The sequence below is a fragment of the Mauremys reevesii genome, linkage group 2 (assembly GCF_016161935.1).
Source record: "Mauremys reevesii isolate NIE-2019 linkage group 2, ASM1616193v1, whole genome shotgun sequence".
Lineage (NCBI taxonomy): Eukaryota > Metazoa > Chordata > Testudines > Geoemydidae > Mauremys > Mauremys reevesii.
In genome coordinates this window covers 203,269,363-203,292,985 of record NC_052624.1, presented here as the reverse complement: position 1 = coordinate 203,292,985, position 23,623 = coordinate 203,269,363, and the positions used below count along the sequence as shown (strand labels likewise).

General features: G+C 44.7%; 1 long non-coding RNA gene across 2 annotated transcripts in view; it reads right to left on the bottom strand.

Annotated features, from left to right (window-relative positions):
* Positions 1–22,220, bottom strand: part of LOC120396638 — a 62,393-nt gene extending 40,173 nt beyond the window's left edge. Inside the window, exon 1 of one of the 2 annotated variants that reach the window (XR_005593263.1) lies at positions 22,140–22,220. This is a non-coding gene — a long non-coding RNA (uncharacterized LOC120396638). Of the gene's footprint in view, positions 1–8,167; positions 8,219–22,139 lie in introns of those variants that run through there. The other variant, XR_005593262.1, reaches the window with a different exon arrangement.
* Positions 22,221–23,623: the final 1,403 nt, after the last annotated feature.

Here is a 23,623-nt window from a genome sequence, read left to right as displayed (position 1 = left end):
TCCAGACCCCAGCGCGCCAAGCGTGTGCTTGAGGCGGCATGCCGCGGAGGGCGCTCTGCCGGTTGCCAGGAGGGCGGCAGACGGCTCCGGTGGACCTCCCACAGGCGTGCCTGTGGAGGGTCCGCTGGTCCTGCGGCTCCGGTGGGGCATCCGCAGGCATGCCTGCGGGAGGTCCACCGGAGCCGCGGGACTGGCGAGCGGCAGAGCGCTCCCCGTGGCGTGCCGCCGTGCTTGAGGCAGCGAAATTGCTAGAGCCGGCCCTGCCCATGAGGCATTGGGATCTCAACCCAGAATCCCAATGGGCAGTGGAGACTGCAGGAACTGTGGGATAGCTACTCACAGCTACTCACAGCGCAACGCTCCGGAAGTCGACACTAGCCTTGGTACTGTAGACGCAGTCCGCTGACTTAATGCACTTAGAGCATTTTCTGTGGGGACACACACAATCAACTGTATAAAAATGATTTCTAAAAAAACAACTTCTATAAATTCGACCTAATTTCGTAGTGTAGACATACCCTCAGTATGTATGGAATCAGAGAGTTCAACTGTCAAATTCTAATGAATTGGTAATAATAATACTGAGCATGTGTGAACTGAGATAGTTTTCAAATGCTTATGACCTTTGAGTGGTTTTTCACAGGAACAGAAAAAGGCACCTCACTGATACCCAGGTGATTACCTTTCTCCTCACACCAAATTTCAGGCCTTTGCTCCAAAGTAAGGAGGCACTAGAGCTTCTCAGCAAAAAGGTTGTAAGAATTTTTAACAATTGACTAAACTATGTCTTTTCCCCTAATCTTGTTCTTGGAAACAGCTGAACCATTTTTTTTGGAGCTTAAGCCCTGTGAGTGCCACCTCTCACTCCCCTCCCCCACCCACTCCCTAAAAAAAGCCATCCTGAGGCAGACATCTTGTATGGAAGATTTCAGACCAAATAGTTAAAGTTTGTCAAAGTTATCAGCAACTGAAAACAGGGTTTTATAACGGGAATTGTCAGACATCCTCAACAGTAATAGGCAGAGCTGGTAACACCATCTATAATATACCCACAGAGGGGAAAATTAATGAGTAGCTGATCCTTGTGTGTATAACTCAAGTGTTTGTGCAGCACTCTGGTGGTCTAAAGAGATGGAAGTTTCTTCCACATTCTTCTGTTGGGTTCAGAGGGCTCCACTGTTCTCCTACATGCAGTAAATCTGGCCTTCAACCCTGTAATAGCCCAAAGATCTCTAGAAACCTTAGAGAGATTGCTGGAGGCTTAGGGTATGTCTACACAGCAAAGAAAAACCTGCAGCTGGCCCAAGTCAGCCAACTCGGGCTTGTGGGACTCAAGCTGCGGAGCTGTTTCATTGCTGTGTAGAGTTCCAGACTTGGGCTGAAGCCTGAGCTCTGGGACCCTGCCACCCCACAGGGTCCTAAAAGAAGGCTCCAATCCAAGCCCAGAAGCCTACACAGCAATGAAACAGCCCCACAGCCTGAGCTAGCAGGCATGGGCCAGTCGTGGGATTTCTTTGCCATGTAGACACACCCTTAGTTGTCTTGTGCTCTATGCCTGTGCCTATCAGCCCTTGCTGCTCTACCCTGGTTCACTATACTCCTGAGGGAATTCTGCACCAAAAATAAATAAATAAAAATCTGCACACAATATTTTAAATTCTGCAAAATTCTGCGTATTTTATTTGTTAATAGATAAATGTGGAGGTTCCAGCATAGCAGCAGGGAGCACAGGCCACTGGCTGCACGGAGATCATCCTGCAGCCCTTCTCTCCCCACCAGACACAGACATGGTGGTGAGGCTGCATACAACCATGACACAGTGCAAGGGCCAGGCCTGCCCCAGAAATACCGCAGGGCCCTGCTCCTCCATGCCAGGTATACCAAGATAAGCAACAGTGACAGAGTTTTGCACACATGCCTAGCCCTGACCCCTGATCCAGGTGTAGGCAGGTAGGCTCAGCCTGGAAGGATCCAAGTGTGGAAGGGCTTGATGTGGGGTGAGAGAGTTCTGTGTGGGGCAATCTGGATGGGAGTCTGGGGGGATACGGATGCGCAGGGGCTTGTTGGTGAGTTTCTCTGCCGGCGGGGGGGGATCCAGGTGAAGGTGGTTGGGACTTGGCAGGGTTTTTTTTGGGGGTGTGGAGAGATCAGCAGTGGTCTGGGTGTAGCTGGTTGGGGCTCAGTAGGGTGGGGTGGGGCTCACCAGAGTGGTCCAGATGCAAGGGGTGGGGCTTATTGGGGTGGGAGTTCAAGTGCAGGGGGCTCAGCGGGGGCTGGTCTGTGTGCAGGGGTGAGAGTCCAGATACAGGGGTTGGGGTTCAGGTGTGAGGGGATGTAGTGGAGAGTTGTAGGTGTGTGTGGGGGGTGAGGCTTGGCAGGGGGATCTGGATGCCTGGGGTTTGGGCAGATGGGAGAGCAGCTACCCATATAGTGGCGGAGTGGTGGGGGCAGGAAGCAGGGCAGGCAGACTGTAGAGCTTTCTGCAGCTGGGGAGCTTTCTGGGCATGGGAATTGGTCTGACCAGGACCTGGCTGCTCCTTGAAGGGGAAGAGGAAATTCCCATCGGCCTTCATCCCCAGCCCAGCCAGTACTAGCAGCTAAGCCTGGCACAGGGTAGGAGCCACCGACTGCGGCATTCCCAGCTCTTCCCCCACTCACAGTGATTTATCTTTCTGCTGGCTGCTCCCGGCACCCGAAATGACATGCCTGCACTGCTTGGGAGAGGCGCGTGACTGCTCTTGCAGCTTCCCTTTGCTTTCCCCATCACTTTCTGCAGAGGAAGCAAAGAAATCTGCAGGGTACACAAATCCTGTGTGTGTGCAGCGGCGCAGAACTCCTCCCAGGAGTATCACTATCAGCATAGCTCCTAGCCACGCCAACAGGGCATTCCCCGGCTAGCAGATGTCCTTTGACACCCTCCCCCCCTTCAAGTGAAGAAACCCCCAGAGTGCAAAGAGCCTCCTCATCGGTTACTACATCCTGAGGCTATATTATTAACTGCTGAGCAAGCCGAGGTCCCACAGGATTTGGGAGAGTGGATGCTCTTTCCCCTCCCCATGTTCACTGTGACATTTCTCTTCATCAATTCCCTAGACCGGAGAAGAGTCTGAGGTCTAGTGAAATACAGGGGGTAATAGTAATAATTGGAGATATACCAATCTCCTAGAACTGGAAGGGACCTTGAAAGGTCATCAAGTCCAGCCCCCTGCCTTCACTAGCAGGACCAATTTTTTGCCCCAGATCCCTAAGTGGCCTCCTCAAGGATTGAACTCACAACCCTGGGTTTAGCAGGCCAATGCTCAAACCACTGAGCTATGGAAATGGTATCATGGAAGTGTTTGATATATACAGTACAGGCCAGGTACAGATTTACAGGCAGAGAAATTTCTCTGGTTGCAAATTTAGGGCTATGACCTGCTCCACTTTGCTAGAACATTAATTCAGTATGAACTCTGAGGGAAGAATGTCACCTGCTTAAACACCACTTAGTATCTGTTAAGTCTGTCAAGGTAGTCACAACCATCACAAGCTAGAGCAAAGGTGATAGTAATTTTTGTTAGTAGGCTTTGTAATGAGGGCTCTTGTATAACCAGCGCCCCATAAAACCAGTTGGAAATTGGGTGTATGTGTATGCACATTGTATTTTCCCTTTAAAAAAAGAAGAAACTGAGTCCAGGGCAGCTTGGTGTGTAGAAGTCTGTGTAGCTGGTTACAACAAAATGTATAAACCTTGTCAAAGCAGGAAGTACTAAGCTGCTTATTTTTAAAGTTACTCAAATAGCTCTCTGCTGATCCAGACAGTTTTTGGCTAGAAGAAATGCTCCCTCAAGAAATAAAGTTTTTAAATGAGTCTGGGTTATTTGATTTGCTCTGTCCTCGAGGGTACTACTAAAACAAGAGGAGATCTGCTTTTTTGCCTTCCATGATCTGGAGACACATGCTGAGAAAGCCTGGTTTACTTTTCAATCTTCTATGGCTATACTAATGCCAAGACTGAATGTTTAAGATTCCACTGTGCAAGTGACACAGCCAACTTGGTAATAATCATTTTTTCCCCCAAACCTCTTGAAAAAGCCACGAATTTCATCAGGTGCAAACTGAGTCATAAGGGAAAGCATTTACCTGCCAGCACAGCATGGACTAGTTTAACATTTAGAAAACAAAATACACTCCACACCTTAAAACTTGGGGATGAGTCAGCGCTCTGTTTCTCAGTATATCCTCTGCCCTCCTCCCAAAGAGGTGCGTGTTTAGAGATGAAACCCTTAAGAACAGATGTCCTTTGCAGCACAAGAATTGTAATTTAACAGCATAACCACACAGGAGTAAGTTCATTCAGGCATTATGCCTGCTTCTAACATGGCAGACCCCAGAAAGACCCCCTGGGTCAGAAAGTTCATAGAATATCAGGGTTGGAAGGGACATCAGGAGGTCATCTAGTCCAACCCCCTGCTCAAGGCAGGACCAATCCCCAATTATTTATTTAGCCCCAGATCCCTAAATGGCCCCCCTCAAGGATTGAATTTACAACCCTGGGTTTAGCAGGCCAATGCTCAAACCACTGAGCTATGTGAGAGACACAGGGGTAGGACTGTAGCCATCTTCCATCGGAATAGTCTCCACTCTTTTAGTGGTTCAAGTGGAAGCTAGCAGAGCTCAAACATTGTGTGGTGGTGGCTTGGGAGACAGCAGGACAGAATAGCTGGAAAATGCCCTGATTGAGCATATTTCTCCTACAGCCACCATCAGCTGGACTCCTAGGGTGCAGTGAGAGCTCAGTGATAGTGGATCTGCCTCCCGCAGTGGATTTTAAAGTGGTCCCTGAGCTTTTCAGGGTCAGGTGTGTGTGTATGGGGAAATTACTCCTACATCTTGCTAGGTTCTAAATTAAGTGTATCAAATCAGAAGAGGGACCTGTGCATCATTATGGACATCTCAGTTAAGACCTATTTAATGTGCAGCTGCAATCAAAAAAGCTCCCAGCATTTTAGGATTAATGCTGGCTGAAATGGGAGATTTCCAGTTTGTGGGACATTTTGATATTTGCAAAGTGAGTTTCAGTTCAATGCAGAATGAATTTTAGAGAAATGCAATCCAAGTACAGCAGAGTATTCAGAAGGGGCTGAAAGTATTTTTTTGGAAGGAAGCTACATAGCAAATGCTCGTTAGGAGTGGAGGGTGATTAGAAGTGGAAGAGTAGGTAGGAATAAGGGGAGAGTGGTGAGACTCTGAAAAGAGGGACATAGAGGTGAGTGACAAAGGGACTGGGAGAAGAATGGGGCAAGTACACCTGTCAAGTCCACATTCCTCCCCCATGGGAGCCGGAGTACAGGGGCTCCCCCCATCTACAGAGGTCTGACCCCCCACTTCATGTGAGCTAAGTTCTGGAGGGAGCCTGCCTATGTGAAGGCATGAGCCCCTCTCCCTGCACCCCTATGCAAGCTGGGTTCATTGCCCTCTGCAAGTGTCGGAGCCCCATGCCTTGCCTCCCACACATGGGTCAGGGTCTGGAGGGCCTCTACACATGTAAGGGGTTCTGACTGCACCACCTCTGACCCCCTAGGTTCTGAAGGGGCTTGCCGTCTAGGGGAAGTCTGAGCCTGTCTCCCTGTGAGCTGGGATTTACAGTTGGGGGACTGAAGGTAGCATGCAGCCTTCCAGTAATCCAATCTGTGACATGAATGCAGCAGCACAAGGCAGGAGACAACAAAGGAGCAATTTCCTACAAGTTAGTGTCTTCTATAGTGCCAACCACTGCCTTAAGGGGACAGGAAGCAAGGGGGGAGCTAGAAACGTTGAAGGGGGGTGCCTTAGGTCTTTTGGCTGGGACAGTCCCTTTTTTAAGCTCTGTCCCAGCCATCCCAACGTTTCTGGCAAAAGTAAGCATTTGTACCAAAGTGGCTCTTGATCAGTTGGCAAAAGCCAATGGGACAAATGCCCACTTTTGTCAAAAAAGTGGGGTGTGGAGAAATGTGCAGTGATGCCAGCCCCCCGCAGGGCTCAGGCAGGGCGCAGGTGGGTGACTCGGGCCAGACCCCCAGTGGGGAAGGGCATGAGGAGGGGAGGACAACTCAGGCTAGCCCCACTCAATGTTCCATTTTCCCTTTGGGAAATATAGTCACCCTAGGTGGGCTACACGTTGCAGGAAAAGGTAGGGCAGAAGGTGGAGAAGGAGACACACACCAGTCTTCTCTCAGTTGTTACAGTAACTTTAAGCAAATATGTAATACAACTGCCAAGGCTGTGGGGCATAGACCACGGATAACATTTCTCCCACCAGCCCTGTTAACAGCTATACTTTGCAAATGTTTCAAAGCACAACCATTATCTCCATTCCACTATAATAAAGTGTGCAGGAGAGCAGGGGGTGGGGAAGAACACTGAGAAATCACATAGGGAAGAGGCCACTGGACTGGGACTATACCTAGCTTGGCTGCTGGCCTACTGGGTGACTTTGGGCAAATCCCTTCACCTTTGTGTCTCATTTTCCCACCTGTAAAATGTGGATGCTGTAGAGTTTAAGATCTGATAAAAAGCGCTATATATATAAAAAATAGGTAGATATTTTTTGATTAACCACCGCAGCACATCAGCTGCAAACCTACATGAGGACAACTGTCTAAATGAGCATTAGCTCCTACCAACAAACATTTCTCTGTTTAAAAAAAATTCTAGGAAGTTAAACAGCAAAACCCTTGTTAACACACAGTTAAAATTTCTCGGTAATAGCTTGTGGCCTGCCAGAACATCAAGTTCAGCAAAACTCATACTTCTGACGACGGGAAAATACAGAGTTAAATGTAGATGCCCATGCAATTTTAACTTTGCCCGCCTGGAGCTGGCTCTAGCCATTGGGAGTTAGTCGCAAGCACTCCAGCTGCAATCATGGTCTTAGGTGCTCCTGTATTGAATGGTGGAGGAACAAGTTGGAGTAGCATTGAAGATCCGGGTCTGAGTCCCCCATGTGTGTTCATGAAAGAGGCGCATTTGTACCTTAAGGTTCCAGCCTGCATCATTTCACTACATAATTATTTAGGGCTCTTTGTGCCATGGGTATCGTCAGTAGTGAGGAGGGACATGAGAGCAGTCTGGATTAACTGATGAGTAGGGGAAGTACTGGGTTTAAGTGGTATCCTGTGTAAAGGGGGTATAAGAGGGTATGAAGTGGTTGTTAAATTTTACAAGCATGGTATTCTGTCAGGGCTGTAGGCTTCTTGTTTTAGTGTAAGGCAAGTGCATCTAGTGACTGTCCTTTATAATGAAAAGGCAGAGTGAGAGTATGTGTGTTATGGAGGGCAGAGTTAAAATGGCATGGATGTTATTGTTTACTTTAACCCTGCCCTCTTTGAAAGATGCCCCACTACAGCCTGCAGTGGTGGAAGTAGTGTGTAATAGGGTGGAACCCATCCCTCCTGAGCACCCCCTGGTTGAGCATGTGCATGCCTGCAATTTTCTCGGCTCATGGTGCCCCATCGGTCGCTGCACTTGTCAGGCAAGTCCTTGGTGACTCAGCCCTCCAGCTAAGTCACACTCTGTCCATGTGAGACAACTAAACAAAACAAACCCCTTATGGGGCACACTGTGCAACTGGGCCTATGTCCTGTAGCCCCCACTGGGCTCAGTCCCTTCACAGTCCAACAGGACCCATCCTGGTACCTCTCCGTTGGCAATGTCCCTGTAGCTTTCCCTGATCTCAGGCCTGGTTGGTCAGATGAAGGACTAATCTCAGTACCCTAGTTGGCCATTTTATGTGCAAAGGTTCCTGCTGTGGGATGGAGCAGCACCCCCTAGGGCTTCCTTCCTGGAGGCTCTTTGTCTGCCCTTTAGTCCTCTAATCCCAGCTCTCCAGCTGGGCCCATCCCAGTTCAGCTCCCTTCTTGGGAACAAGTCCAAGTACAGTCCCTTCCCTGGGTCTGTCTAAACTCCATTCTCTCAGGTCACTGCCACTTCCCCAATGGCTGGGGGAACCGGGGGGGGGGGGGGAAGAGAGAATCTGGGTCAGCCCACTAATCTGGGTCCCAGCCCAGGGACCCTTTAAGTAGCAGCCACATGCCACATCCATTTAACTGCTTTTCACTGGAACACTTCCCTGTAGCCTGTCTGAATTGAGTCACGGCAGCCCACCAGAAGCTATTCCCTCATTTCCCCAGTCCCTGCCAGCACCTACCTGCCTCAGCCCCTACAGCCAGTCAGGAGCACCTCTTGCTCCCCCAGTCTCTGCAAGCAGACTGAACTCATTCTGTCTACCCCTGCAGCCCCTTTTATATGAGCTTGCTGGGCCTTCATTGGCTGCTCCCTGAAGCCTCTCTGATGGGCTGCTTCCCTGCAACTACTCTGGCCCACTTGGAGGACCTCTCCACTACTCCTTTCCTGGGATGGGTGTGGCAGGACCCTGAAGCCCCAGCAAGGGCCCCCTGGGTCTAGTCCAGCCCATTACAAAGTGATTAAAGCTCTGTCTGATAATTCCTCCAATTCATTATACTATAATTCCTAAGAACTGTATGCACAAACTGGGGGACAAATGCTAGGATTGTATTATATAACTCCCACTGATTTCAAGATCAGAATCAAGGAGAATTCCCTAACAGCTGTTACAGCAGACTGACTGCTCCTGTCAGGTGATAGCTGATTGGTGGAGGATTTTCACCCTCTGGTCATCCTAGGACCATATTTCCTAGGCTGCTGCCTCCACTGTATATCATGATAATTTTACCCTTGACAGATAGGCCAGCCTTGTATACTGTGTGAGGAGGAGGGGAGGGAGATGATCATGTGCCCAAGGTACTAAGAACTAGGGCTCACTGCTACTGGCCTGTAGGTGAATTATCCCCAAATGCCTTTTTGGGGGAGGGGCAAGATGGAGGAATGTCAAGTTCTGCTTCAAACATTCCTGAATAACCAAAGTCTGGCTAGACAGCTTGATACCCCTATTGTTCCAGTGAGTGCTGTGCAACAACCAGTGCCTCCAACACCTTCCACCCGAGATGTCCCTCATGATGCGCCACCTCAAGAATATCCAGACAACCAGAAAAATGTGATCAAACATGGGTGGGTAGCACACTGAGGCTACTAACTTAGCTTCCTTTCATGAGCCCTAGACTGATAGCCCTCAAGGTCATACTTCTCCATCCACAGAACAGTTAACAATGTAAACCTTTTCACAGCAGAAAATGATGTATCCCCACATTTAAATAGAACTATACCAAAGATAATTCAGTCCTCATATCCATTCAACTCTTGAACACGCTTTTGAGTGTTGTGTATCAAGTTTGATTAAGATAAGAGCACTTGTCCACTACTCTACCCCCAGTTCTTCCATTAACTGATGTGTCAGACTGCTGGCCATTATTAGATGGTATTAGTTTTTGATCACTATAGATCTGAGCTGGTTTCGAACTGGCCACATAGAAGCAAAATACTCTGGTTGAGGAAAAAGGAGCATGTGATTGGATACAATGTTCCTCCTCAGGTTTAGGGGCATGAGTCAGATAAAAAACCCTCCATTTTAACCTGAAATGCTCAGTTATAGCAGATAAAGGGCACTCTTAACACCTTCAGCTTTAATAATTACAGGTTCCCTCTCAAAAATTCTAGCCATTGCCTAGCATGAGATCCTATTGTCTCTCCACCTTAGCAAATACAAGCCTGAATGAAAGTACATCACTGATGTTTATCCTTAGTTTTGATGAGTCATATTTCAATCTGAAAAAAGATTGTGATTGAACTGTCACTCAGAGTAATATGGTCAAATTATAAATAAGACATGACATTTCTACTGTCAGGACATTTCATTCTCACTGTGCTGTTGTGCTTTATGACTGAATCCTGTCCCTATGAACGATAGATATGCTTCCAAACCTGGCAGATCTTGTGTGAAGTCTTCTGGCAATTTAAACATCTGTTTAATGAGTCCTTCCTGGCAGAGCTATCCTGTTTATGGTCTCTGGTACTCTTGTTGGTAAATCATCCTGTATAGCAAGCATTGTGTATCTTTCTTTACGGAAACCGTAACATCAAGATGAAGTGGGAGAGAGACTTCAGTTACCAAAAGGGATTTGTTAGCCACCACATACACTAAGTTCTACGGTAACTGTACATTTTTTTAATATTAAACCTCTAATGTGTTTTAGAAAGTAGAACACAATATTTCATTAAAAAGAATTAACTTAGCATTGCAGTTTTTACTCCATTATTTCTGTAATGCAAAATAAGAAATAGTTATTCTGTGGTTTTACCCAAACTTATCAGAAAGTATGTGATGTAATAGCTCAGGGGAGGTTCTTGTTTGAGATACGATGCTGAAATTGAATAGTTATAGACAGACTGCAAAGATGCCACCTTCCAATTGGTCTACATTTAATTTGAATAATCCCCATGGGCCAGAATCTGCGACCTTTATTCTTGTTGAATATTGCTTTACTCCAGATAGTCCCATACAAAGCAGAGGGTGGCAGAATCTAGCCCTAAACTGTCATTTCTGACTGACTGTACTAGGACTATGCAACTTGCTACACTAAGCAGCATCTAGGACTCAATTTTTTTCATATTGTGCTAGCAGACAAGCTGTTCCCCCCGAAGCATCATCTGAAATGGAAAATGTAACATTCTGATGAGAGGGGTGAGGGGGAATTCAAAAAGCAGAGAAAACAGGATTAGGAAACTCCTTTAAAAATCAAAAGAGAATTAGAGTCTGATTTATCTTTCCTTCTTTCCTCCCACTCTCCTCAGCTCACTGCTTCCACATAAAAAAACCCTAACCCCCAAAACAGTCCTGTTCTGATAGATTGTTTATCCTCAGAGGCTGAACACAGCCACTTCCTCCCAGCTTGCATGGAAGCTAATGTTGTTACAAAGCAATATAAAACCTCAGTGGCCTGGGAAAGAAGGAGAAAGAGAAGCTATAAAGGGAAATGATGCGGAAGCCCACCATAGCATTTCACTTTTATTTTTCAAATTGTAGCAGTTCAATAGTCAATTTTGTTGTTTCTATTACAGCTCCTTGTATTTAAAAGGTACAGTTTAAGGTTTCAGTGTAAATTCATTTGAGCATTAATTCAGATTAACTCAGTAATAACCACATCCTGGGCTAACGAAGGCAGAGACTGAATTGTTTATTAGCCCAGCATGCTGGAATTACTATGGGCCCAGGTGCCCTCTCCTGTGGGAAAATTTGCATGGGAGGGTTAAGTGGAAAAAGTCTCCACAACATTTTCCTCCTGGAGGTTTCTTCAAATTCATTCTGTCAAGAGATTGGGGTTTGGCCCCAACATGACATCTCTGTGTCCCTGGCACTGTACCTCTTAGAAGGAGATCCCAGCTGAGGTGGGCACTGCAAACCAGACAGTGCAGAATCCAGGAATACAGCAAAGCTGAAAAAAGGCAGCCAGAGGGGGAGAAAGTTCCATGAAGGGCCTTATTATAACTGGTGGATACTGCATGTGCAGGAACATGCTTTCCATCTTCTCACTCCTTTCCTCTGAAACAAGCAGCTTCAACAGTAGAGAGAAGATGAGAAGCCAAACCAGCCATGTTTGTCATCAACATATGAATGTAGAGGTCTGAAGGCAACGGCCAAATCAGGCCATGACACGTCTACACTAGCAAACTCACAGAGGCACAGCTGTACCGAGACAGCTGTGCCGCTGTAAGATCACTTGTGTAGCCTCTCTATACCGACGCAGAGAGCACTCCCGTTGACGTAATAAAATCACCTCAACAAGCGGTGCTAGCAATATCAGTGGGAGAAACTCCTGCTGACATAGCGCTATGCACACTGCCACTTATGCTGGGGAAATTTAGGTCGCTCAGGGGTGTGCTTGTCCCCAACTCTGAGCGACATAAGTTTTGACAATATAAGTGGTAGAGTAGACATGGCCTCAGAGTGCAGGCGTCTGTAACGGAGAAATAACTACAGAACTGTGGGTCAATACAGCATCCCTGCACTCCAGTTGGTGGAGGCAATTTCATTTCAAGGTATTTAGGGTTGCATTATTGTCATTAAACATTTCTGTGTGGGGAATTTCCATATGCCTTGCCCCTTGGGGAGTAATTTACTTCTGTGGAAAGTGGAATGGTGCTTTACACCCAATTCAGCAGCATTTTAACACCTTCCACAAGTGTTAATGAATCCACAAGGTGCCAGGCAGTGGAAAAAAAAAATCAGATCTAATGTATATATATGTCCTGCTACTAGTATATTGCATTCAACTTCATTAACTGAAGGGCATTTCTTCTGAGCTGTGTAATTCAGAGATTAATCTACACCTTTGAAATTTGTGCTATCCAATCAGCCTGCTAACTCTTTCTAGTCATCTTTATAAATAGCATTTGTCTTTGTATTGTCATTCAAACATGATTGGCCAGGCAGAGAGATTACAGACCTTGATTTTGCATCTCAATGAACAAGTGACTCATTCCCATCAAGAGTGTTCAGTGAAATGACTTTGATATATCAAAATTCTGTTCTGCCCAGTATCCCTTTAAACTCTGGTAGTTTTAGCATCTTGACTATCGTCAAGGAAACAGTTCAGGCAGAAATCCAAACCTGCCCAAACAGGCTACATCATAATTTTGCAGACTGAATCCAAGTATTGCAGACACAGATTGGCAGCAGACAAACTATCTTTGGGATTTGGTCCTCCAAGGCGACATTTTGCATCAAAAGATGTTATGACATGCTTCAGCGTGGCCAGTCAATATCAGAAGACCACCAATAAAAGGAGAAGAGATGTTTTTCAGAGCTCTGGGAGCACATGCCCATAGAGAGAGGAGCCCATTTGATTTACTATTGTTGCAGTAAAATAATCTGAAATCCAGGCACTCATCCCTATGTTATAGTAACAGAAGAATGGCCCCACTGGCAATCAGCTGGCCAAGAAAAACCTTACGTTAGATGAACTTATTCCTAGAGTGGGAGAATGACAAAGAAAGGAGTATGTCACGAGCAGAGAAATGGATAAACATCCACATTCTGGGACCTATCAAATTTTCAAAAAAGATATCTTAATGCACCTCCTATGGGCCCACAGCTCAAGGAATTGCGGAATTTGATTCCACCCAAGTCCATGCTCAGACAAAATCTTTGTAACTTTTAGCACAACTGGAAATCCCCGCCTCTCATGGCATTTCAATAAAGACTCAGACTCATAGATTTAAGGTCAGATGGGACCATTATGATCATCTAGTCTGACCACCTGCACAATGCAGGCCACAGAATCTCACCCACCCATTCCTGTAACAAACCCCTAACCTATGTCTGAAAGTTATTGAAGTCCTCAAATCATGGTTTAAAGAACTCAAGGTGCAGTGAATCATCCTAGCTGGCCATGATCTGGATCTGTTCTCTGTTAAAGTTAAAGTTGTTAGCTCAGACTAAGGGAGAGGAAAAAAGTCTCCTATACATTACCAAAAGTAAAAGTACAAACATATCTGTAGGCAGTCTCCATGCTGCCATCATTCTTTATTCTTACTCCTTTCTGAGGCTGAAAGGCTTCCCAAGACTACATGACTCCAAATGGGATTCCTGTGAGCAACAGAAGCAATGGAGCAGACCCATCTTGCTTGCCTCCTGGAAATAGAAGGTTAGAATCTATATAAAAGCAACACAGGAAATGAGGGTGAAAGCAATGGGCCTGTTCAACTTGTCACCCTTGAACAGTGGTTCTCAACCTATTTACCATTGTGGCCCACATATGCAGCTCTCTATGTGTTATATGGGCTGAATCCACACAATATATATACTACCTGTATGGCCCTGAAGATGGCACAACATGGGCTGCAGCTGTGTGCTGATTGGGCTGCAAGTGGCCTAGGGGCTGAGGACTGAGAAACACTGCTCTTGAATCTTCAAAGGTGGAGGGAAATTTCAGAGGCCAGCTGGTTGTCACTCTAAAGGATAAAGTAAAGCCACTGTGACACTCCTCCAGCTGAGCACTGCATAACACAAGGTAGAATCCCAAAGCCTGTTTGAGGACTGCTCAGCAGAATCTTCTTTGAGGCCTGTGAACCTACAAGAGTTTTGCTTTCATAACAAAATAGGTCTAGCTATAGCATTTTTGCACACCTCCATTTACTTTTCAGTTTTTGCAGTATCATGGTAGGAGTGCCTCCACTTCCAAACCCAGGGATCTTTGATCTCAGGGCCTGTCGAGGAGGAAGGAAGGAAGGGTCATAGGTTCATTCACTTTGTCCTCTCTGCACCAAGATGGCAAGCAAAGTAGTTTGTTCTGTTTTTAAAACACACAATTTGGATATTAGGTAAACAAAATTTCTCAACTGTACAGCATATGGTGGTGGTGTGTGGACAGCAGGTCAGTTTGCTACAATTATTTTATTAATCAACCAATCATGTTCATGTCTGAAACATGAGTACAAAATCGTAGTGCGGAAGAAACTGTGTAACTTCTAATACACCAAACCATAGATAAATTGTTAATTTGTTCACGGAGGAACCAAGGTGGCATGAAAAGTAAGCAGTCAGATATGTAAAACAGAAAATCATTCACAGGCAGGTGCAGCAATGCTTGGTACTGACTGAAAAGTGGAATCCTCTGTAGTCAAAGCTTTATTTGTTTGGGTTTCTTGCCCCCCTCACCCCAGACATTCTTCTACCTCTGCTGAGAGGCTTGCTTGAATGTAAACCAGCAGATTTTTCTTAATGTGTTGGCATAAAAATATGTACTTCACTTGTCAGTGAAAGCTTCCAGCTTTAAACAGAGACAGTGACTCTGTGCCCCTTTGGACAAGTTGACCTACACATGGAATCTGACAAAGCAGATGTTCAGATGTCTCAGAGGGTCCATCATTAATCAGAAATGGGCTAAATCCTTAAAATGAGGTGCCCAGTTTATTCCCAAGCAGTGCAACCCAGGCTTTAAGTCTTTCACTGGTAGAAATTACTCACTCTCCAACAAGAAATAGGAATACAGTAGTGTCAGATGCCCATAACCCCTGCAAAGGATCTAAAGCTGGCTGATGCTGGCTACAAAGAGAGGGGATGGTAGATGCCTGTTCACTGCACCTCCAAATGGAACTTCCATTTTAGGGCTCCTATGGAGCCCTAGCATAAAACAGAGCTGTCCACCTGCACTGTTTCCCAGGGGAGAGGGGGGAAGTGGACGGCCACCTGAAGGGAGCACAGAGTGTGTGTGTACGCACGTACACACACACACAGTTTCCATGGCCAAGACTAACAAATTTAAGGTGCCACAAGTACTCCTGGTTTTTTTTTTTTTGGTATCAGAGAATCTGATTTTTAAAAATATCCCTCCCCAGTCTTTTTAGTAGCTAGAGGTAATACTTGCTCTTAGTGAAGAATAGAGCAAAAGCTTCAGGTTCTTTTTGTGCAAGGGCAACATTTGTTTTAAAGATTGGTCATTTACCTAGTTCACTTATGCAGAGGATGGAGTCACGTTGCAGGAGGAGGGAGAAAGATGTTCCCATTTCTTATGGAAAATTTACCAGTTTTTCATTCTACTGCAGTGCGGATGTTGTTTGTAGGCATGCACTTAAAGAATGCTCCAGCTTGTCAAAGAACAGTCATCTTCCCTTTCCTCACATCTTGCAACACAACATGCAAATAAGTCATGCTGATGATGCATAGAAAAGAGTTCTGGTTTATATCAAAGGAATTTTTCAAAGTTAATGCATATCAAAAAGACATCTGAAGTATCCAAGTCACACAAAAATCTATATTTAAATAAAGTATATCTACATATTGTATAGAGGATCTCTCAGCTATGGCCTACATATCCCTCAACTGTAATTCATTGCTACAAGGTCTTTCACTCATTTTAGATCCTCTGTCTCACACAATCCTAGCATTAGCTCAGTTTTTACTGTGTCTCCGACAGACATTACCTCATCCATCTTGTCTCCCCAATTTTTTATTGGGCCAACTTCCACTGGTGAAAGAGAGAAACTTTGGAGTTTACAAAGAGCTTTTCAAATCTGACTTGTGTAAGCTCAAAAGCTTGTCTCTTTCACAAACAGAATAAAATCTTCACCCACCTTCGCTCTCTACTCTCCTGGGACTAACACAACTACTATTCTGTAAACAGACACGTTGACTTGAATGTTGTAAAAAAATGTTTAAAAACATTTCTTATAGTTTATAGTTTCTTTAGGCACATGCACATTAGTAAGATCAAAAATACCCCCCACATAAGATGTACAATATACCAAGAGAGAACTCAAAGTCCCCAGCAAAGAAACTACAGTGTTCCTTAGCAGACTTCTGCTTAATATATATGGAGATCTTATAGCATGCTTATTAGAAAGGAATTAATCTCACATTTCAAGGTTCCTCCTAGGCTATGTACATGTGGACCCAATGGAAGAGTCCTAGAAGGTTACCTTCTTTGACAAAAGGTACATTTCAGACACTAAGCAGGACAGTAGGTTGAAAATGTACTTTTTAGTATTTCAGATGTTGTTAGGACTCTCACCTAACAGCTATACTATTATTGAAAAGCCTAATAACTGCCGTTCCTTTTCTTAAAAGATTCAGCATGTCACCAGTGTTCATGAAGAGATCTGATTAGCTTCAGTGATATTCCATTCTTCACTATAGTTCAAGCTGAGAGATACTGAAGACGAAGCATTAGTTCATCTGTTTCTTCAACAATCCCTTTTGTAAACAGATGTGTCTTGTTCCTTGCAGTTTGAAGCTAGAGAAATGTCTTCAGGCTTGTCACCAGATTTATTTTTATTAACTGAGTAAACTGATCCTTCAGACAGCAAACTGTTTACCCTCTTCTACGGGAAATCCTCTATGTGCTCGTAGTAAATAATTCAAAGTTTGGAGTTCTGTACATGTTTGCGTTTAGCCTGCTTTACTTTTATAAATAGTTACACTATGGATCAACTGTTTTGCAAGCACACAGAGGGTCTCTAACACTGAGCAACCATACGGATTTAAAATATCCTACTGGAAAAGGACTTAGGGTTCATCTCATTAAAGATTTCCCTTTCAAGTTCTCAGGGCAGGTCTACACTATGGGGCTAAGTCAATCTAAGTTATGCAACTCCAGCTGGAGTCGACGTACCTTGTGGTGTCTACATCGCATCGGGTCAATGGGAGAAAAATCTCCCGTTGATTTACCTTATGCTTCTCGTTCCAGTGGAGTACAGGAGTTGACAAAGTGATCGGTGGTTGATTTAGCGGGTCTTTACTAGATTGACCCCTGGTGGATTGATTGCCGCTTGTCAATCTCTTGGTAAGTGGAGACAAGCCCTTAGACAGGAAATTCATTTTCCATTACTTCATTAGCGATTGTATAAGTATTTTGGACCCAGAGTCTGCAAACACTTATGCAGATACTGAACTGTAATCACATGAGTAGTCACACTGATTTCATTGGATTATTCAGATGTGGAAGTTTCAGGACATACGTCCGAGTTTGCACGATTGGTGCCTTTATTCTTTAATCTCTGCCTCCAATTTTATCAACTGCCTACTGTATCGAATATTAAATGCACTGATAATGGCAGTAGTTTAACCAATCTCTGGTTATTTGCCAAGGTACATCTCCACCTTAAAGGTTAAAAATATAAAAGTCAGTTTCCTGCACATCCAGTGACATTCATTAGTGTTCCCTGAAGTTTGGAAATCCCACTGGAATGCCAGTAGCTTTTAAAAAAAAAAAACCCACAAAAAGAAGTTGTTCGCCCCCCCTCCCAGCATTATTTCTGAAGGGGAAGAAAAACCACATCTTAAATAGTAATTTTTAAAAGCATCATCAGTCTCAGAGCTTAAGTGGAAATATAATGAAATATGTAGTATTTCTGGGACAAACTGTGACCAGCCTGATCAGGGAGAGAATGCAAGGAACCTTCTTCTGTCCCCCATGCAAGAGGGGCCTAGCACAACCATAGTCCCTGTTCTCAGGAAAGTGGAAGGACTGTTCCTCTCCACACTCTCCCATAAAGAAGACAGACCCTTGTCTCCTTAAACACTGCATGTCTACCTATTGTGCACAGTGCTGCCTAAATGACATGATCTTGGACCTTTGTGACTAAGCTCACTGCCACAAGGACAGATTGCAGGGCAACCCAGTGTTCAGATTACTTTTCTCCATTATAACCAACCAAGTCCTCAGGGGTACAGGCACATAGCAAAAAAAAGCACACAGCGGCAAGTCTCAGAGCCCAGGTCAACTGACTCAGGCTTGTCCGATGGGACTAAAAATAGCAGTGTAGATGTTTGGGCTTAGACCAGAGGTAAGGCTCTGAGATCCTCCCCTTCTCCAGCTTTCAGAGCCCAGGATCCAGTATCTATACTGCTATTTTTAGCTCACAGTGCCAGCCCGAGTCAGTTGACTCTCAGCATCTCTCACCACACAGGTATTGCTCTGTCATATCTCACCACTCCTCACTCCCAGCCTTCAGCACTCTCTGGTCACATCTCCCTCTGCTGCTCTGAGCATTCAGTCCTTTCCACTGCTTTCCTGACAATGCCTCACTCTTTCCACCTTTCTGCTCTCTGTAGCTTTCCCCCAGACCTCCTGCAGTCTCTTGACTCCCAGGCAACTCTCATCTGGCTTTTCCTCACTGAACCAAGCAGTCCTGACGCATGAGGTTTCTCTCACCTCTAAGGTCCTGATGCCCTCTTTTAGGGTAAACTCATGAGTCATGTGTGTACTGGCCCTGCTTCCCCTGAGCAATATCACTCTGTGACAATCATTAACAGTTCAAGAAAGTTACATTCACCTGGACTAGGTTAACCAGAGTTAGACATTTACCAGATTTTTCTAGAACAATGTTCATTCGCCTTTATTGCATTACCTTACTCCTAAGAAGGTGCAGTTGAAGAATACTAGGGACCACAAGCAGAGTTTCACTACCTCAAAGATTCCAAGAGAAATAACATAGGGACCAAGGAATCAATAGCAGCGAGAAATCTGATGACAGTTAAAGACATGCGGAAACCTGAAAAATTCTGAGAGGTAACACATTGGCTGAACTCAGCACCACAGATCATCAGACTCTGCTGGGACCTAGAGATAATAATGCCAAATGGCAGGAGTTTTGTTTTGTTTTTTGAATGGAGCAGAGTGAAGAACAAAGTGAATTGAAGATCAATTTAAAACAGCCATAAGGGAAGAATGGTACCAGGCAAGTCTACACTGATTTATGAAGAACTAGAGAGCTAATCAATCTTTTCTGGCTTTAGATCCATGTGGTGCCGTCCTGGAGAAATAGTGGGCGGCATTAAAAAATACTACACTGTATTTATCTTTTTTAAAAAACAGGATTTGTAGTATTCCTTCGAGAAATCTCTCAAATACCCCACCAGATAGAATGAGCATCAGTGGTAATTTTAAAGATGCTTAATGTATCATTGTCCCAATTTTACAGATTGGGAAACTGAGGCACAGAAAGGTGAAGTGGCTTGCCCAAGGTCACCCAGCAGGCCACTGACAGAGCCCTGAATAGACTCTAGGTATCAGGAGTCCCAGTCCAGGCTCTACCCACTAGACCACATTTCTTCATGATGTTTAATGTAGCAGATGCTTTATAATGGGAAATTCTAAGGTACGGGTCAGAAAAAAAACAAGACAGCCAGGGTTTCTCTCTCCATGTTACAATTGTATCCAGTCAATGAATCTAAAAGCCTCACTAATTACAATGTAAGCTCTTAGGAAGAATCCACATGTGTTATTGTACAAAAGTGGCTTATTACTCACAAAAGGTTTTGTAATCCCCTGTACAAAGGAATGGACATCATGGCACAGAAGGGCTATGTTTACTGAGAAAAAATGTTGTGAATTCTTGCCTTGCAGCCTCTGTCAGTCACTCTCAGATTTTAACAACTAACACTATTTTCCCCTGCATGTGTGTAATATTTAAGACAGTCACCATGATTTTATGTTAATCCCCTAGGAGACCTTTTTACATGTAACCTATATTGTGATAAATGAACATCACATTGCATAATTTCTCCTTTTCTGTTTGGTACAAATGCTTTTAACATTTTATCTTAAATCAGTGGTTCTCAACCTTTCCAGGCTATTGTGCCCCTTTCAGGAGGCTGATTTGTCCTGCGTAACCCAAGTTTCACTTCACTTTAAAACTACTTGCTTACAAAATCAGACATAAAACCACAAAAGTGTCCCTGCCCACTATTACTGAAAAATTGCTGACTCTCACATTTTACCATACAATTATAAAATAAATCGTAGTCCCCAGGTAGAGAAACACTGATATAGTATATAGAGCAGTATAAACGAGTCATTGTCTGTATGAAATTTTCATTTGTACTGACCTTACAAGTGTTTTTCATGTAGCCTGTTGTAAAACTAGGCAAATATCTAGATGGGCGGACATATCCCTTGGAAGACCTCTGCGTACCCCCAGAGGTACACGTACCCCTGGTTGAGAACCACTGACTTAAAACAATAGTCATGTCTAGTCATAATTATCTGCATTTATTTTGCTTTTCATCTACAGTTCTCATAGTAGTATACAAAGATGGGAAACTTAAACATGTGAGGTAATCCCAAGTAAATCAGGAGCAGAGTGGAGAAGAGTAACCAGACCTCCTGACTTGCATTCACATCTTCTGCTAGACCACACTGCTTCCCAGATAAGGAGTTTGATTTTCTGTGCATAGCAGTAGGCAAATGAAGACATTTTTCACATACACTAATGGATGTATATATGCATGTTTGAATTTATTGTGCAAGCACACACAGATAGGCCTCCATCTAGCCATACCCATGCGAATCAGAATGTATATGCTCGCATCAGTACACACTTAGATTACTGAATAATCAGATCCCATGTGGTTAAGAGCTCAATGATTTTTGCCAGTGGAAAGAATATGTTGAGTGCTTTTAAATGAATATTATGTATATAGCCAAAGAGAGTCAGTGAGATGAATAGAGAGAGACAGATAGAACATTCCCAAGAGTTGATGCTGAGTAGACAGCTGCTACTGTGTGACACAGCTTTGAAAACCTGTTCTGCTTAAAACCAATTCTGATTGTGGATTGGGAAAAAGATTAAGAAGACTATGTGTGGGCATAGGGGAAGGGGCAGTGCTGAGCAGGGTGTAAGAATATGACACTACCAGAGCACCCCCTTGTGGCCTGGCCTGGCATTGCAGGGCCTTCCCCTCAGTCACCCCCACCTAATAGTCAGGTGGTGAGCCACTTTTGACTAAGCCTTCTGGCCTGATCACACAGTCTCTCACCTTCTGGGTTAGACAAATTACACAACAAACAGTAATCTGCCAATCTCACATTGGGTCTCCAGACTCAATACTCCTTTTATCGGGGGTTTCTGTACAACCTTCCTTGTTGGCCTGAAGGGGAACCCAGGATTCCTGCTACTCTAATAGGATCCAGTCCAAGGACTGTAACACACAGTCAGAGTCCCTCTACTCCAGGGGTTCTCAAGCTTTGTTTCACTGCACCCCCCCTTCTGACACTAAAAATTACTACGCAACCCTAGGAACAGGGGCTGAAGTCTGAGCACACCCAATCCCTGCCGCCCCGGGTGGAGTGGGCTAAAACCAAAGCGCTTCAGCCCCGGGGTAGGGGACTGTAGCCTGAGCCCTGCCGCCCAGGGCTGAAGTCTTTGGCTCTGTGTGGTGGGACATGAGCTTCAGCTTTGGCCCTGGGTGGTGGGGCTTGGGCGTTGGTCCCAGACTGCAGCAAGTCTAACACTATCCCTGGTGACCCCATTAAAATGGGGTTGTGACCCACTTTGTGGTCCTGAGCCACAGTTTGAGAACCGCTGCTGTACTCGGACCCCACACTTCCTCCCTCGACCACTTCCTACTTTGGCCTGTATTTAGGCCTTTCCCACAGCTCTTCTCAGGCTCATTGCATACCTGTGAGGTTCTCTAGGCCCACTGCATCAGCTACCTAGCACTTTCTGCCACTCATTTGGTTCTGCTTCAGTAGCATTTTCTCCGCTATTTTCACTGGTCACTCCCTGACCTTGATTCACTCTCCACCAGAGCAAAGAAACCTGAGTGAATTCAGTTTCTCCCAGCTTTCCACCACAACTACCATGGGCTCCTTGCTTCAGGTCAACATTCCCTCAGGAAGGCTCTGCCATGCAGCCACCCCTCCCAGACCCAACAAGCAAGACACTAGAAAGGAACTTAAACAATAGTCCTGGTTCAGACCTACCTTCCCTCAGGGAGGCTCTGTCTATCAGAACCCAACTGAGCTGCCAGGCTTCTCTCACTAAGCAAGAGCCAGAGATCTGCTCTACTTCCCTCTAGACCCTCAGCTGACCCAGCTTCAACCCTTTTAGCTCCTTCCTTCAGATTTGATACCTACTGCAGATGTAGCCGGGCGGGGCTGATTGAGCCCACAGGTTGTTATTAACCCCTTCTTGCCCAGTGTGGGGTTTGTACACCCCATCACACATGGTTTATGTGTTTGCAGAATTGGGGCTGTTAGCCAATATCATACATTTCCAGAATGGTTTAAAGTCATGCCAACTTGTACAACTATGAACTGTACTCCCAGAATGCTTTGTATTCATGCTAAGTTGTTTGTGGAAATTTACTAGGATTTAAACAATTGTAACACCTGTCTCTTCTGCATGTGTAGAATCTGTCAGAAACAAGATGTATGTTCTGTTGAGGATTGCCAGATATGAGCAGTGTGCTAGGTACTCTGGGTACAGATGCTTGGGATAAGTGGTACAGATGTCTTTGTGCTAGATAAGAAGTAATAGTTAAGGTCTGTGGTAATACAGTGGAATCTTCTATCTGTTATGAACAAGGGGAATATAAATATGAGCAGAACTGAGCTCATAGTTTGGAAAAGAGTGAAGATATAACTGCTGCAAGCCTGTTTTCCAGATTGGTAAAGTACAAACATCTCTGTTTGTGTTGATTTATCTATGTTTAATAAACTGATTAGACTGAGTTACTAGATATCTTATCAATAAATGAAGTGTACTCGAAATAGGACCTAAAAACAGATGGACAAAGGGAAAACATAAATAAAGTGGCCAAGGTGGTAATTCACCACATCCCGGTAATGCAATAGATAAATGTATCAGCTGGATAGTGCTTATACACTGATAACAGTGTTTGACACATGAGCGATCGTAATTGGGCTTTAGTTATTTCCTGGATACAAAATTATAATTAGAACGTGCATAAGGGTTTACAGGATAGGGTCCTAATGGGAGAGAAGTATAAATCTCTCCATCTTATTGACTAAAATGCTGGGTTTAGGAAAAAGCTATTGTTACAACTAGACCCTGGTTTTCTAAGCTCTGGTTTTCTGAGGGGATGGAAAAAAAGGTAATATGTGAGGCCTAGTGCCTCTTCAATGCATAACACTCAGTACTATTACGTACATACCAACAACCAGATGGTCCTCCATCAGAGCAATGCTGCCAGGAAAAGTTTTGTAGGGGGAAAAATATTTTTGGGGCATTTTCTGACCTGCGAGGGTGGGGAGAAATCTTTGAGGTTTCTTTTACTTGCCGTATTTCTTCTGGCTAGATCATGCCTGTTATAGTCATTTGATTTTACTTTATTTGCAGAGCTGCTGGAGGGGTTTTGTTTCCAACTACTATAAATATATTTTCTTCTCCTGCCATTGCAGATAGATTTTCTCTCACTCATTTACAAAAATTAAAATGATTCTGA